Raw genomic sequence first — 14,557 nt, 5'->3', positions numbered from 1 at the left:
GTTGATTGTATCAAGAAATCTTATTTATTTTTTTGTTAAAGATTGGCACCTCAACTAACATTTGTTGCCAATCTTTTTTTCTTCTTCTCTCCGAAGCCCCTCAGTACGTAGTTGTATATTGTAGTTGTGGGTCCTGCTCATTGTGGCATGTGGGACGCTGTCCCAGGATGGTCTGATGGGCGGTGCCATGTCTGAGACCAGGATCCAAACAGGCGAAACCCTGGGCTGCCCATGTGAAGCACGAGAACTTGACCATTCAAGCAACAGTGCTAGCCCAAGAAATTCTTATTTTTAAAGACAACTGTTTTTTGTTTTATTTTGTCTTTAGATTTCAAACTCAGAGAATTAACCAGACTATGTAACAAGATAGAAAATGATACATGCCTAAAATGTTGCCAGTTTTAGGTCAATAGTTGCCAATTTAACATGGTTTGACAGAAATCAGTAACAAAAAATCAAGAAAATTTAGGAGGCTTACTATTAGGAAGACAACCATGTCCATGACAAGTTACAGAGACAACCACTTTCACCTAAGTGGTCTGCAAAGCATATTCCATTTGGTTTCAGTCAAAGGAAAAGGCTCTAAATTGACTCAAGATCTTTTCTAACCTATGATTACACAAATAAGATTTATTTATCCAAGTCCCTTATTATGTTGTGCATCTCAGAAGTAATTCAATAAAGCTAATGCGTTCATAAATTAGTAGCCTGAAAACCTCTGTGGATTTGAAAATTTAGACATATTAAATAAAGAAATCCACATCAATTGCATAGTCTCTGTAACCATTTTATCTCCTGTGTATCAATTTATGTGATTACAAACATAAATCCAGTTAGTGACCAGTGTCCTTTGCATTGTTTTTATAGTTTCTTTCTCTCTAGTAACTCATACTCATATTTTCTTTAATGCCTAGTGTATTAGTTTGCTAGGGCAGCCGTAACAAAGTCCCACAAACTAGGTAGGTTAAGCAACATAAATTAATTTCCTCACAGTTCTGAAGACTAGAAGTTCAACATCACGGTGTCAACAGGGTTAGTTTCTTCTGTGGGTCCATGTCTTTGGCTTGTACACAGCTATCTTCTGCCTGTGTCTTCATATGGTCTTCCTCTATCTCTGTCTGTCCTGATCTCCTCTTCTTACAAGGACACCAGTGGTTATTAGATTAGGCCCTGCCCATATCATCTCATTTCACCTTAATTACCTCTATCAAGACCCTATCTCCAAATACAGTCACATTCTGAGCTAGTGGGGATTAGGATTTCGATATAGGACTTTGAGAGGAGAAACGATTTAGTCCTTAACACTTAGCTTATTTACTTATTTTCTTACTGTTGCTGAAGAATATTTTATATGAAATTTCAAATGGAGTGATCATAACAGAGCTGTCTGCCTCGCTTTCCTCGGTGCACCAACAGAGCACATATTGTTCCTGCTAAGGCTCTGAACAAAATTAGAGAGGAGGTGGAATTTGCTCCATCCTCCTTGAAGTATTTGGTTCTCGTGTAGAACGCCTGATGCATCCTTATTTACCAACATGCACTGTATCTATATATTTTAATGCACATTAATTGTGGAGAGACAATGAGATTTCCTGGTGTTTTTTGGAATAAAGTTTCATAAAAGAAAATTACATAATTCCTTGTGAATTTAAATATTAAGAGAAAAGTCATCACAAATGAGAGTTTACATGAGCAGGAATGTTTCCAAATGCAGGTGCTAAAACAGGACTCTTAAATAAGTTTGTGAAGTGGAAAACATGCATTTACTAATGTCTGAGTGGGAAAAACACAATCCTGAGTGCCGAATGGGTAATTATGTTCTCAAACAGCCTCCAGGACAGGCAAGCATCCATTTTCATGTGCAGTCATCCATCCAAATATGCAATACTTCGTCGTGTGTAAGCATTCAGTATGGCCAATTTCTATTTTCTCTCTCTCTTTCTCATATTCATTCTCTCTCTCCCCCCCTCAGTATGGCTCTTCTAGTCTATAGGAAATGTTATTTTCTTTCGATCTTCTGTATAATTGAAGGGGAAAATAGCAGCAGCAAAGTTAAAACTGCAAATGAACAAAGGAACTACCGTTAATAGTAGAGTCTTCACCTAAGAGAGATTTGCTAACACATCCTATTTGAGCATTCTTTACTCACTAGGAGAACTTTGGTTTCAGTGAACTGATGTGAATTTAAAAGGTGACTTTTCAGGGATGAGGGGCACTTCGGTAGAGGTTAACTGAACAGCACCAAACTGAATTATCAGCAGGTGCATCTGGACCATTGGAGTTAATAACAGGTTGTTTCTTTCATGTGACTCTGTAGGTGGCAGCGTCTCCAGGGAGGTGGGTAGAATTGGAGAAGTGGAAGTGACCTTTGAGTTTTGTCCTGTATATTTGTGTCTTAATGTAATTCTTTATATCAAAAATGTTTTTGTAAATGACTTACCTAGTAATATTAAACATGAATAAGTAAAATAGTATTTCTACCTATATACACAATTACTATGAGGATTGGAGGCAATATACGTTAAAAAACAAAGTAGAGTATTTGGCATCTGAGACAACGAAACAGCTGTTAAAATTACTAGTGTTACTTGCTACTTCCAATTTTACATAATAATTTATCATTATTAAGGTTCAATCAATAAGTTATAGCTCACTATTTTTAAAAATTTGTGCTGACTTCTGTAAAACAAGGCAAACTGAATGTATGCATTTACCTCTCTGTCTTTTCAAAAATCACACTAAAGTGCTAGCAATATCAGAGAATAAGCCCACAAGGAGAAGAAATTGTCTTCTTATTATTTCACCATAATTTTCATGGAATATTAGGAGGGAGTGATAATCAATGTCAGTGTCTGGTCTCTAAAGTTTAACCAGAAATACAGGAAGATTTAAGGTGACTTTTAAAGGCATATCAAACCCCACCAAATAACATTTATTAAAGGTAGAAAAAGAAAACAGAAAAAGTAAGAATACATACCACAATCTTCCAAACACTTGCCTTTGGGATTACAAATTTAGCCATAAGTTTTCCCAGGCCCAAAGTGTAAAGGGGAAGGTTGGTCATTCAGGAACTCTGCAAGTCCCTACAAGATAAAGACTAATTAATTGTCAAGGAGAAATACAACTGTTATGGATACCAATTCTGGAGTAAAATTTCTCCCATGGAAACTCATGAAGAAGCTATTGAGTAACGTAAATAAATGATATCCTAAAAAGTATCCTTAAAATAAACATATTAATTAATTTCATAGACAGAAATTTCAATATAGAATTTATGGTATCTTAGCGTTCAATAGAGATGATTCCACAGATGGCAATAAGGTATGGTTTTTGCACCAAGTTGGCTTTATAATGCTATAAGCCTTGTCTTCTGAGCAATTTCCCAAGGTTTCCCAATTCACACATAAATGCTCAACACATTTTCCCAAGACCGCGAAACCACGTCAAGTAGCTTGATCCATAGCAACTTTCAGGTTCAGTATGACTTCTTCCTAGAACCAACCAACATCCCACAAAACCCCAAGACCCTGTTATTGTGTCTGCATCACTAGACCAGAGTCCATCTTCTCATACTGAGAGGCCCTTGGTGACTTTCTTGTCAATGGACCTCAATCAGAACTATGCTAATCAACCTGAGGAATTTTAACTATACTGAACCACCAAAGGGAATGTACCAGGATTTTAACTATTTCCTCCCTTGCAGCTTGTCACCATATGCACATTTGTCCCTTTTCTTCTTTAATGACTAGATCTACATGACTAGGAATTTGGGTAGAAGCATTCTTTGTCAAGAGTGAGCCCTCATACAGTAAATTTGAGTGGGTATAATTTCCCCCATAGCTAGAATATCTTATAGCAGCAAGACTGGTTTTGGCCTGGGAATTGGTTCTTTGTACCCTCAAATGAGCCTCAAAGGCTTGGCCCTCCAGTGAGGAGGACCTTTTTCTGGAAGTACAGGAGAGACATTCTCCAACCACAAACACCACCAGGACTTCAGCAGGTAGCTAAATAAAAAATATAACATAGACACACCACTTTGAGTGGAAAAAATTCCTATTGCTCTCAAATTATTCTTCATTTATTTGTGAATAGACATCTAAACAGTGGTGAATCTTTCCCATCAAAAATATATCGCTACACAATTACATTTCATCTAGATTTCCCTTATGTTCCCAGTCCAATTTTGTAATAGTTCCTATGGAAGAACTTCACACTACTTTTGAAAGTTTATTTTTATGTATTTTACATTTTTGTGGTTATCATTAGTATAGCTTTTCATTATTTTTTCTGTTTGTCACCTTGTAAAATAATATTATCCTCTTTTTTTCTTTAAAGAGATATTTTGCATGTTTTACCTTTACTGAACTTTCTTTTCTTCTAAAGATTTCAATTATTTCCCTCAGACATTCAGGTACACCATCATATAATTAGGCTCATAAATTTCTGGATACTCATTTACTGCCCAAGTAGTTGTCTTTAGGCAAAACTTCTATATAACCATAAACAAATGAATAACCAGAGATGTGTTTTACTGAGAAGTGGGCCTTTCAAAGTTGGAATCTATATCCTTTCCCTATGAGTTTTTTCGCCTACCTCATCTCAGGTTGTATTATAGTACATATGAACAAAGTGATGGTGTCTGCACTCAGTGCATTATGCCTACGTTAACTTTAGAGCCCTCTCATTACTACGCTTGATTTGAATCGCTTTTGTGTCTTTAGTAAACCATCTGTCAGTGAATTATAGTTTGGTGGCCGTAGGTGACTCATGAGACTAGGAATTACATGCAAAAAAAAAGTGGTTTGTTGAAAACTGTGGTTAATTAAAAAGATTTCAAAAAGAAAACATGAAGATTTTTAATGCTAAAAGTAAGTATTCATTAAAAATAATTAATGAAAGAATTTCAGTAATTTCAACATTGGGTGTTCTTTTTGAGAGCTTAGCTTGAAAATCAGGGACGGGTGCATACAAATTTTTCTACTCATTATTTTCGTCCTTCATGAATAAAAATTGCTATGATGACATTTACTATTTTATTAACTCATAAAAGAAAGATGTATGAGGAGTAGTTAAGATGCTCTTTAAGAGTCCAAGGAGTCAATACTTTCCTTAATGATTAGCTGAATTTACATATATATTTTATACTAGATAAACAATTATGCACATATAAATATATACTAGGTGCTATATCCCAATTTAAACTTATATCTACCTAGAATCTATTATAAATAGAAATTTTTTTTCCACATTTCTAGTTATTGGATGTAAAGAATTTACTAGCATAAGAAATTACTCAAGATACTCAATTTCGCATAGATTTTCCTGCTCAGAAAGAATTTGTCAAAATTCTGACCAGCAAGAATTGATTGCATGGTGTCAGAATTCCTTGGCAGATGATAAGTAGGAAGAGGGAGATTGCTTTAAGTACCCAGATCCTTTCTAAGCAGCTGCCCTCATAGAAGATAAATTTAGTGAAGGGTTGGTCATGGTGTGTAGGGATGAACCAGGGAGAATTAACATATGATTATGAAGTGTACTGTGACAGATGTTGGGTTAAGAGTCAGAAATCCTGAGTTCTGGGCCCACCTTTGTCACCAGCTATGAATCTTAAGCCAAAGTGTAACTTACATCTCTTTCTCTTTTTAAACATGTAAAACAAGAATGTAACGTCACAAAAAAATTAAAAAGATTTGTATATTGTAATATACTATATAAATGCAAGGCGTTGTAAATAATTACAAACTCTCTTAACCTGGGCTAGTAACTGTGAACTGGGGTAAGAATTCAAAGCCAATTTTACTGTATGGTTTAACAGCTTGTTCTGTCTATACCATCTGGGCTCTCACATAATTTTTTGAAGGGTTATTTTACCTCCTGACCAATTCCCTTATAATTTAATTATCATTGGATTGATTTTGCTTCTTTTTATCATTTTGCAGTCTGTCCATAGAGGAGCCAAGCTTCCTACTTCTTCTTCTCATTCTTATTATCTATATCATTATTATGATTTTAATACCTTATTATACATGGACAGTATTTGTAAATGATAGAATTGGTTTGCATTATTGTGGTTGTCTTTTTCTTTTCTTATTTTTTTAATATGCTTTGAAGACTCTATGAACCTCTTAGCCAGTTTGTCATATTATAGAGATGATAGTTTCACTCCGAAGTCCATTCTGTTGCCCTGGCCTTTGGTCTAATGATGTCAGTTGCATACAATTGTGATTCTCTCAGTGACAGTCGCAGTGAGCAAGGGGCAATGCAGAATGAGGTGTGAATGGTGCAATCAGAGAGCGTAGCAGCATCTTCTGCTATAGAAAGAATAGCAAAATCCTCAAGAAAATACAGAGATTATCTATGGGGGATAATGTTTGCTATTCCTTATATTCTGTACCCATAGCATCAGATAATGGCATTATTTTAAGAATCTTGTATTTACAAACATATTATTATCTAATCAATTACTGGTTTTGAGAAGCTAAATGCAATAGGTTGAAGTAGAATTCTGACATATTTATCTCACCCTTCATTCTGACTATCAAAATACCAATTCTTCACTGAAAAGAAACAAAGCTGTGGTATGTATTAATTTGATTAATAGACAGATAAAGGGATCCTTACCACTAGGAACAAAAGTAACAATGATAAAATCGGAAGATAGGAAATTGTCTACAACTATAAAGAATGTTACAAATTTGATTAAATTGTATTGCTTGTAATATATAATTTGGTAGAAAGACTTTGAAAGAAGTATTACATTTAAAAAATACAATAAAAATGAATTAAAAATACTTATAATGACTTCTGGTTTCTGATTCTGTGTTTTAGGAGCTCAGAAATTGCCACTCCATCTTAACAACAAGGTCAAAGCTGAACAGACTGAAAATCAACAGCTCTACTTAGATCCACAGGACAGGGGAGGACATGGGTCAAACCACTAGCTTCAAGATGGGAGAGAAAGGCAGCAAATATAGGGAGTTGTAGATTACCAAGGCAGAGACTTCAGAGCTGAAACACATGTGGGAATGAGTGCTGGGGTAGGAAAATCTGAACTGTAATTGACTAATTGTTGGAGGTTCAGTGCTGACAATTCCGAGTGTTAAAAACTCCAGGGGGACTCAGTCATGGGGTCCCCAGCAATATTGTGAGATTTACCTTCAGGAGCTCCACCAGATTCTCACAGTGAACATCAGAGAAAAATCTCCCAGCAGGGGCAAGAGTACAGGAATCATTTCGAAATACCCCAGGGTATTCTGTTCTTCTTAACAAGGCCTGATAACAATAATAATAGACGAGAATTTCCTCAACTTGATGAAGACTATCTACAAAGACCCTATACCTAACATAGTTAAGGGTGAGAAACTTGAAACTTTTCCTCTAAGATAAGGTACAATGCAAGGATGTCCCCTCTCACCACTGCTTTTCAATGTCCTAATGGAAGTCTTTGCTAATGTAATAAGGAAAATAAAAGAAATAAAATGTATACAGATTGGGAGGGAAGATATAAAACTGTGTATATTCACAGGTGATATGATATGATTGGCTATGTAGAAAATCTGAAAGAATTTGACAAAAAAACTCCTAGGACAAATAAGCAGTTATAGCAGGCATGGAAGATAGAAGGTTAATATACACAAGTTAATTGCTTTCCTATATAGTAATAAACAAGTGGAATTTGAAGTTAAAACACAATACCATTTACATTAGCACTTTCAAAATAAAATATGTAGGTATAAATCTAACAAAATATGTATAAGACCTGAATGAAGAAAACTACAAATCTCTGATGAATGAAATCAAAGAAAAACTAAATAGATGGAGAGATATTTCATGCTTGTACATAGGAAGGAAGACTCAATATCTGTTCTTTTCAACTTGATCTATAGAGGCAATGCAATTCCAAATCAAAATCCCAGCAAATTATTTTATAGATATCAACAAACTGATTCTAAAATTTATATGGAGAAGCAAAAGACTCAGCATAGCCAATATAATATTGAAGGAGAAAAACAAAGTTGGAGGACTGATACTTCCCAACTTCCGGACTTTCTCTAAAGCTACAGTAATCAAGGTAGTGTGATATAGACAAAAGAATAGACAAATGGATCAGAATAGAGAGCCCAGAAGTAGACCTACATAAGTATCAACTAATTTTTGCAAAAATGAGCAAAGACAACACAAAGGAGCAAAGATTATCTGTTCAACAAATAACACTGAGACGACTGTATATCCACAAGCAAAAAAGTGAATCTAGACACAGACCTCACATCCTTTACAAAAATTAACTCAAAATGCATCACAGGTCTAACGTAAAATGCAAAACTATTAAACTCCTAGAAAATAACATAGGAAAAAGACTAGAACTTTCGTATGGTGATTCTTTCATTTACAATACCACAGACATGATAGGTGAAACAAATAATTGATAAACTGTATTTAATTAACATTAAAAACTTCTCTTCTGCAAATGACAATATCAAGAGAATTAGAAGATGAGCCACAGACTGGGAGAAAATTCTTGCAAAAGACACATGTGCTAAAGGACTGTTATGCAAAATATACAGAGAACCCTTAAAACTCAACACTAATTCAACAAACAACCCAATTAAAATATGGACCAAAGACCTTAACAGACACCTCACCAAAGAAGATATACAGATGGCAAATAAGCAGATGAAAAGATGCTCCACATATATGTCATCAGGGAAACACAAATTAAAACAACAAATAGATAACACTACCCAGCTATTAGACTAGCCAAAATCTGGAGCACTAAATGCTGGTGAGGATGTGGAGCAACAGGAACTCTCATACACTGCTTTTGGGAATGCCAAATTGTACAGCCACTTCGGAAGACAGTTTGGCTGTTTCTTATAAAACTAAACATACAGTAGACCCCACTTATCTGCAGTTTCACTTTCTGCTGTTTCAGTTACCCACAGTCAACCATGGTCTGAAAATATTACATGAAAAATTCCAGATTTAAAAAGAGAGAGATAACAACTTCTGATTACAAAGTTCTTCCAACATTGGTTTTGGTAAAAAGATCTTCAAGTATTGAGGATCCCAACCATCAACTGCTCCTGACATCCAACCATTGACAGGTCCTTGTAAACTGATACTAATAACTACTATTGAATATAAGCAAGTTCATTGTGTCCTTTTTATAACTGCATTGAGAGTAACTGGGTAATACCCATTAATCCCTTTAATTAAAATCTTTCTTGTTTGTGAAAACTATTTGTTTTCCATTTTTATATGTATGTCTCATACATATATATTGTTTGTCCCATTTTTTTTCCATAAAAGGGAAAATGTAGTTGAAGGTGAATTTCTCTATAAATCCATATTTTTTATTCCAGGAAGACTAATAAGTGTGTGTGGGGTTGCACCACCTTTCTTGGATGGAAGAGCTTCCTGGTGGAGCCTGCAGAGAGATAAAGAACACAGTTTGCTTCTCTTTCATCATCCACACACAATTACTGAGGGAACAAAGCCAGTTTGGAGGCACAAGTGTTTTCAAGACTATTGATGATGATTATCTTCAGGCACAAGAATGAGGATGGTACAAGTAATCTACGTGTATTGTTTGGATGTTGCGTTTGATAAGTACTAAACATGAAGGGCCTTTGACTGGTTCTGTCTCTTGGTGTTCATAAAATTCCATTTCATTCAGGCAAAATAATCAAATTACAAAAGGAGTCAGTCTCAGTTTGTCAAATACCCAAGTACAAGGACATCATATTTATCTATGAATGAATGAAAAAATAAATACAAATATATGTGTTATTTCATGTATATATTTAGAATACATTAAGCATAGCTGACATGATGCTAAGTTGTGGGTAGGATTCAATGATGGACATTTGTGTGACATAGTGTCACAAAGAAGATAAATACATAGTATGTTATATATCAAGATAAAGAGTATGAAGGTCAAATGAGATGCAAAAAGTTCTCTGACATTTCAAAGGACAGGAAAGATCATATCTACTTGGTGAGAATTGGCAAAGGATACATCTGAAGATAAATGTAAAGTGTCTTCATGGAGGTGAAGAACTTCTTTTAATCCAGAGGAAGTATGAACAGAGACAATAAAGCTGGAAAATATCTAAGGCAACATTATCATCCACCACTGTGGCTTCTGATGAAATGCAGGATGCTTCACATTTCTTGGAAAATCTTGCTGATCCTTTTGGATCTGAATCATCTGAAATGATTTGTTTCTATATATTTTAGATAATAAATCTTATTTGATTTCACCATGAATTTTGTGTCTGGTATTTCCTTAAATTCGTAATTTCAATTAATATTTGCAAATAATGTGGTTGAACAGCAGATCTATTTTCTGAATAAATTTATTTGAAATGGCAGATCCTCTAAAAATAATATATTATGCACTTCTAAGTAGTTCCTTGGCCATCACTGACTAGATATCCTCACATAGTGTAGACAGGCATTTGAAGATGCCAGAGGATCTTCAAATGATCTCAAAAAAGGAAGCAGGAAGCCTTTCTGTTTGCTGGAGTGTCAGTCTAACACTTAATCAGCAAAGCTTTGGGACCCTGTTAAAAAGAACGGGACAATATGTAGCTCAATCAGAGATTAACATTGGGCTAAGGATTGGAATTGAGAAAGCTAAAGCTTCTGACCACTCCAGCACCCTTGCTTACTGCCAACACAAATCTCAAATTTTCCTTCATTCTCGTTCCCTAGAGATAATCAAACTCATGGAAGGAGTAATTACTGAGCCTTGATTAATCCTGAGAAATAACACGGTCCCAATCTATGATGAGACCCTTTGCTAAAGATTAGTTTTTCCACCCACAGTTCAAAAATAATCATTTTATTTTTAGGAACTGAAAAGTAGGATAGAAAATGAAAAATATTCTGAGACAAAGGGGCCTCTTGATCAAGTCTGAATGAAGGTGAACACCGTGGATCAAGTACCTTTTTCCACTTACAGTCTTTCTTCAAATATGCTTTAGGTTAGCACAGCTACTAGAGAAATCTAACTGTTGTAATAACACTGTTCTGACTCTCAGCAGATGGCATTGTGTTGTAGAAAGAGAACTAGTAGTTAGAATTCACTGGGTCTAGATACAGGAAAATTGTGGTCAATTGTGATTCTGAGGGAGGTACCCAAAATGATGAGTGTGACCTATGAGATATATGTGAGACAAGATGTTCTATATTGCTATGCTATATTGTGAAGACAGAGAAATGAGGATGGGAACATACAATGAACAAGGCTATATATTATCCCATTATACTGTATTCAATAGATAAGCTCCATTGTTTTGGCTTAAGACTTACATTGTATTATCAACACAGCCAGTCTTTAGGCGCTGATGCCTGTATCCTAAAGTGATGTCTATATCATTAAAAGCAAGATGAATGGGCTGTAAGTACTTACTAAATATGTTTTTAGTGAATCTATCAATAAATGAAACCATCAGCCACATTTATAATATCTCTTAGCTGCAGAAAAAAATGGCTCCTGCTGCCACAAAAGGGGGGAGATTTGAGATGCTAAACTTATTCATGTGTCTGCAATTTGTATGTTCCATGTATTCTTGACAATACACTGAAACTGGGATCAGTCATTTGCAAGGTTTTTATAGAATTGTTGATTTTAGGAAAATCTCCAAACATATTTAGGTTCAATTTCCTTTAATTAACTATGGAGTGCATAAGATCATCTCTAAGAACTTTTCCTGCTTTAACATTCTACAATTTTTCTCAAACGGTAGCAAATGCTTTAGGTTCTGGCCCTTGCTTGATTTTACCTTCTTTCAAGAAATTGACTGACAAGACCTAACTGACCTTTGGCCATGCCACCTGTGTGTCACAGGAATTGGTCTTTCCTGACCGAAGCCACAGGTGAATACCCATTTACTGTTACTCCATTTACCTTTGAAATTTTTTTTAAAAAGTAAAACAACTCTTGATACTGAGGACAAGGTAGCAGCCTGCTCTTTGTTCTTGTTCAGGGCTGTCACATATGGTTGTACAGTTTTTGCCCTGCACAAAAGTGCTTGGCTTGGGGGACATAAGGGAGCAAAATGCCAACCACCTTCTGTTTGCCATCCATGTGCCATGGTCCGAAGTCATTCTACCAAAGAAGCATCTTTTTCTAATTTGTGTGAAGGTGACATTTGTTTAATTTATTCATGCTTACACGACTGACGTAACTTCAATGACTAATAAACGATACTCTCTACATTCAGTGGAACTTTTAAGCCATATGTTCCAGCTCTACCTCTATTAAAGGCATTCTCATCCTTTAACACCTCAGACTCCTAAGGTGGCATCATCAGAAAAATAAGTACGTCTATTAATATTGTTCCCTTGACTACAGATATCTCCCATAAACTGACTTAATTTTGTATGTCTTTTGCATATTTTTCTATGTTTATGCTTGTCTCTATATGGGATTTTAGTATGTGTGAACACACATATATTGCAAAGTACAGTAAGAGTGTCTCCAATCATAGTCAACAGGACGGTGTAGAGGATAGCGTTGAAGGAGAGACAGATCTGTTTTCTTACTCCACCAGATCAACCACATAATTTCATCATTGGATAAGTGAAGATCACCCAGATTCCAATGTACTTTCCATATACCTCATCCTCCTGGCTTTGAGAAAAGAAATATTTGTTAAGTGCTTAACCACCTGCTTGCAAGATAAAGTGGACAAAGTCTGTATAGTATGACCTGCTCATAAGAAGCTTTCAATCCAAAGTAAATGGAATCATATAGAAGTGAAAAGAATAGCTGTAAAAGCCATCAGTTGTGCTACAGTTCAATTTCACATTTTATAGAAAATGAAACTTGGCTGAGAGTGGTCGCTTAATGTGTCTGAGATCACATTGATGTTAGTGGCAGGGAAAATGCATTTTAACTGCTCTGGACTTCCTCTCAAGACATGTCGTAAGCCTGTTTGGTGTAGTGGATGTGATCATGAACTCTGGATTCCAAATGCTCAGGTCTGAATCTTGGCTTCACCACGTCCTACCTGTGTCATAGTGGGCAATTGAATTAACTTTTCTGTGCTTCTGTTTTATCTTCTGTAAACTGGGGAAATAGTAACACCTACTTCCTTTTGTATGGATTCAGTGAGTTCAAATTTATAAAGTGCTTGGACCAAGGCCTGTAACGTAATAATAGTAGGAAACAAGTACATTTTATGACAATGATGATGATGATATTTTCTTTGATGGCTTTGAAACAGTGGGTTCTTCCTTTAGAGGGCAGTTGCATTGTCTGATATCCTCACACACACTGTAGTTGGTTGCTACAAAGTAAACCAATCAACAGGAACCACAAATGGTTATGAACTATGTTAATCTGATGAATCTCAAAGTTAATAAATGACTTAAAATAGTATCTTTTTTTGTAAATGAATTATAAAACCATCAACAGAATATTTCTAGCGGTATCTATCTGAATCATTTGAACTAAAGCAATTCTGGAGGTTTATGGAAACTGTCAAAGGTCCTCCCCACACATACACCAGGAGAGAATATTGTCAGAGAAATGAGTACTTACAAAGAACTGCTCCTGGACCTTTCTTCAGTTTGATTTCACATAAAATAAGATAAAATATTATGAAATTGTAGCAATTATAATAATGGAGAGCAAAAATAAAGTTTTGCCTGATCTATATTCCAATTTACATCTTTTGGTAATTACGTTTCTTATACTCTTTGTTCCAGTTTGCAGATTTTAATGGGACTGATGGTTTAAACCATGAAGGAAAAGAAAGCAATTTGTAAAAAGTGGTTTAATTAGCAAATCTGATAAAATTTAATTATCTTTGATTATTATCCTGAACTCATATTTTTCAGAAGGTTATTACAACACACTAAACACACTTCATTGACCTTGGTGTTTTGCTTAATCAGCAAACTAACAAGAAATGATTAATTATTATCGCTTTTAATTGATAACCACTTAAAATAAATCTAAAAAAATGTTTGGAGGAACATCATAGAAAAACGAGAGAGCATGCAATGGCAAGGTAAACAACGATCTTATTTTAGCAAGCTATGGTACTTTACATGTTTGCTTTTATGCATTTATAGATTTATTTTCTTTCTACATTTTAGAGAAGTTTGAACAATGCTTGCCTACTTGTCATATAAGCAATGATGAGGAGTGAGCATCTTTTCTGTGCTTTTGTGAATTGTCAGACTTCTTTCTGAGTTTAGATTAGCTTCCATGATTCTATCCTTTGTATTTTCAATATCATCAAATATTTCTGAGAGTTTCCTTAGTATAAAGTTTTGTTCAAAATTACTTCCTCTGAGATGACGTCATCTTTTCCATTACAACATATTTTATTTCATCTATGTTGATAAGTTCTCCTTTCCATCTCCTCTGGCTGCATATTTAGATTCTCTCAAATGGCACCATCAACACCTCCCTGTCAGCTATTTCTTCTATAACTCCATGTATGTTTGATTGCAATTTCACTTCTAACATGATCACTTTTGGTTTCTTTGCTGTACTTTCATCTTTTTTGGACAATCAATTTTTTGATTATTTACTTTT

This window comes from Equus asinus, chromosome 2 (genome assembly GCF_041296235.1).
Source record: "Equus asinus isolate D_3611 breed Donkey chromosome 2, EquAss-T2T_v2, whole genome shotgun sequence".
Lineage (NCBI taxonomy): Eukaryota > Metazoa > Chordata > Mammalia > Perissodactyla > Equidae > Equus > Equus asinus.
Note: the sequence above shows the minus strand (reverse complement) of the source record.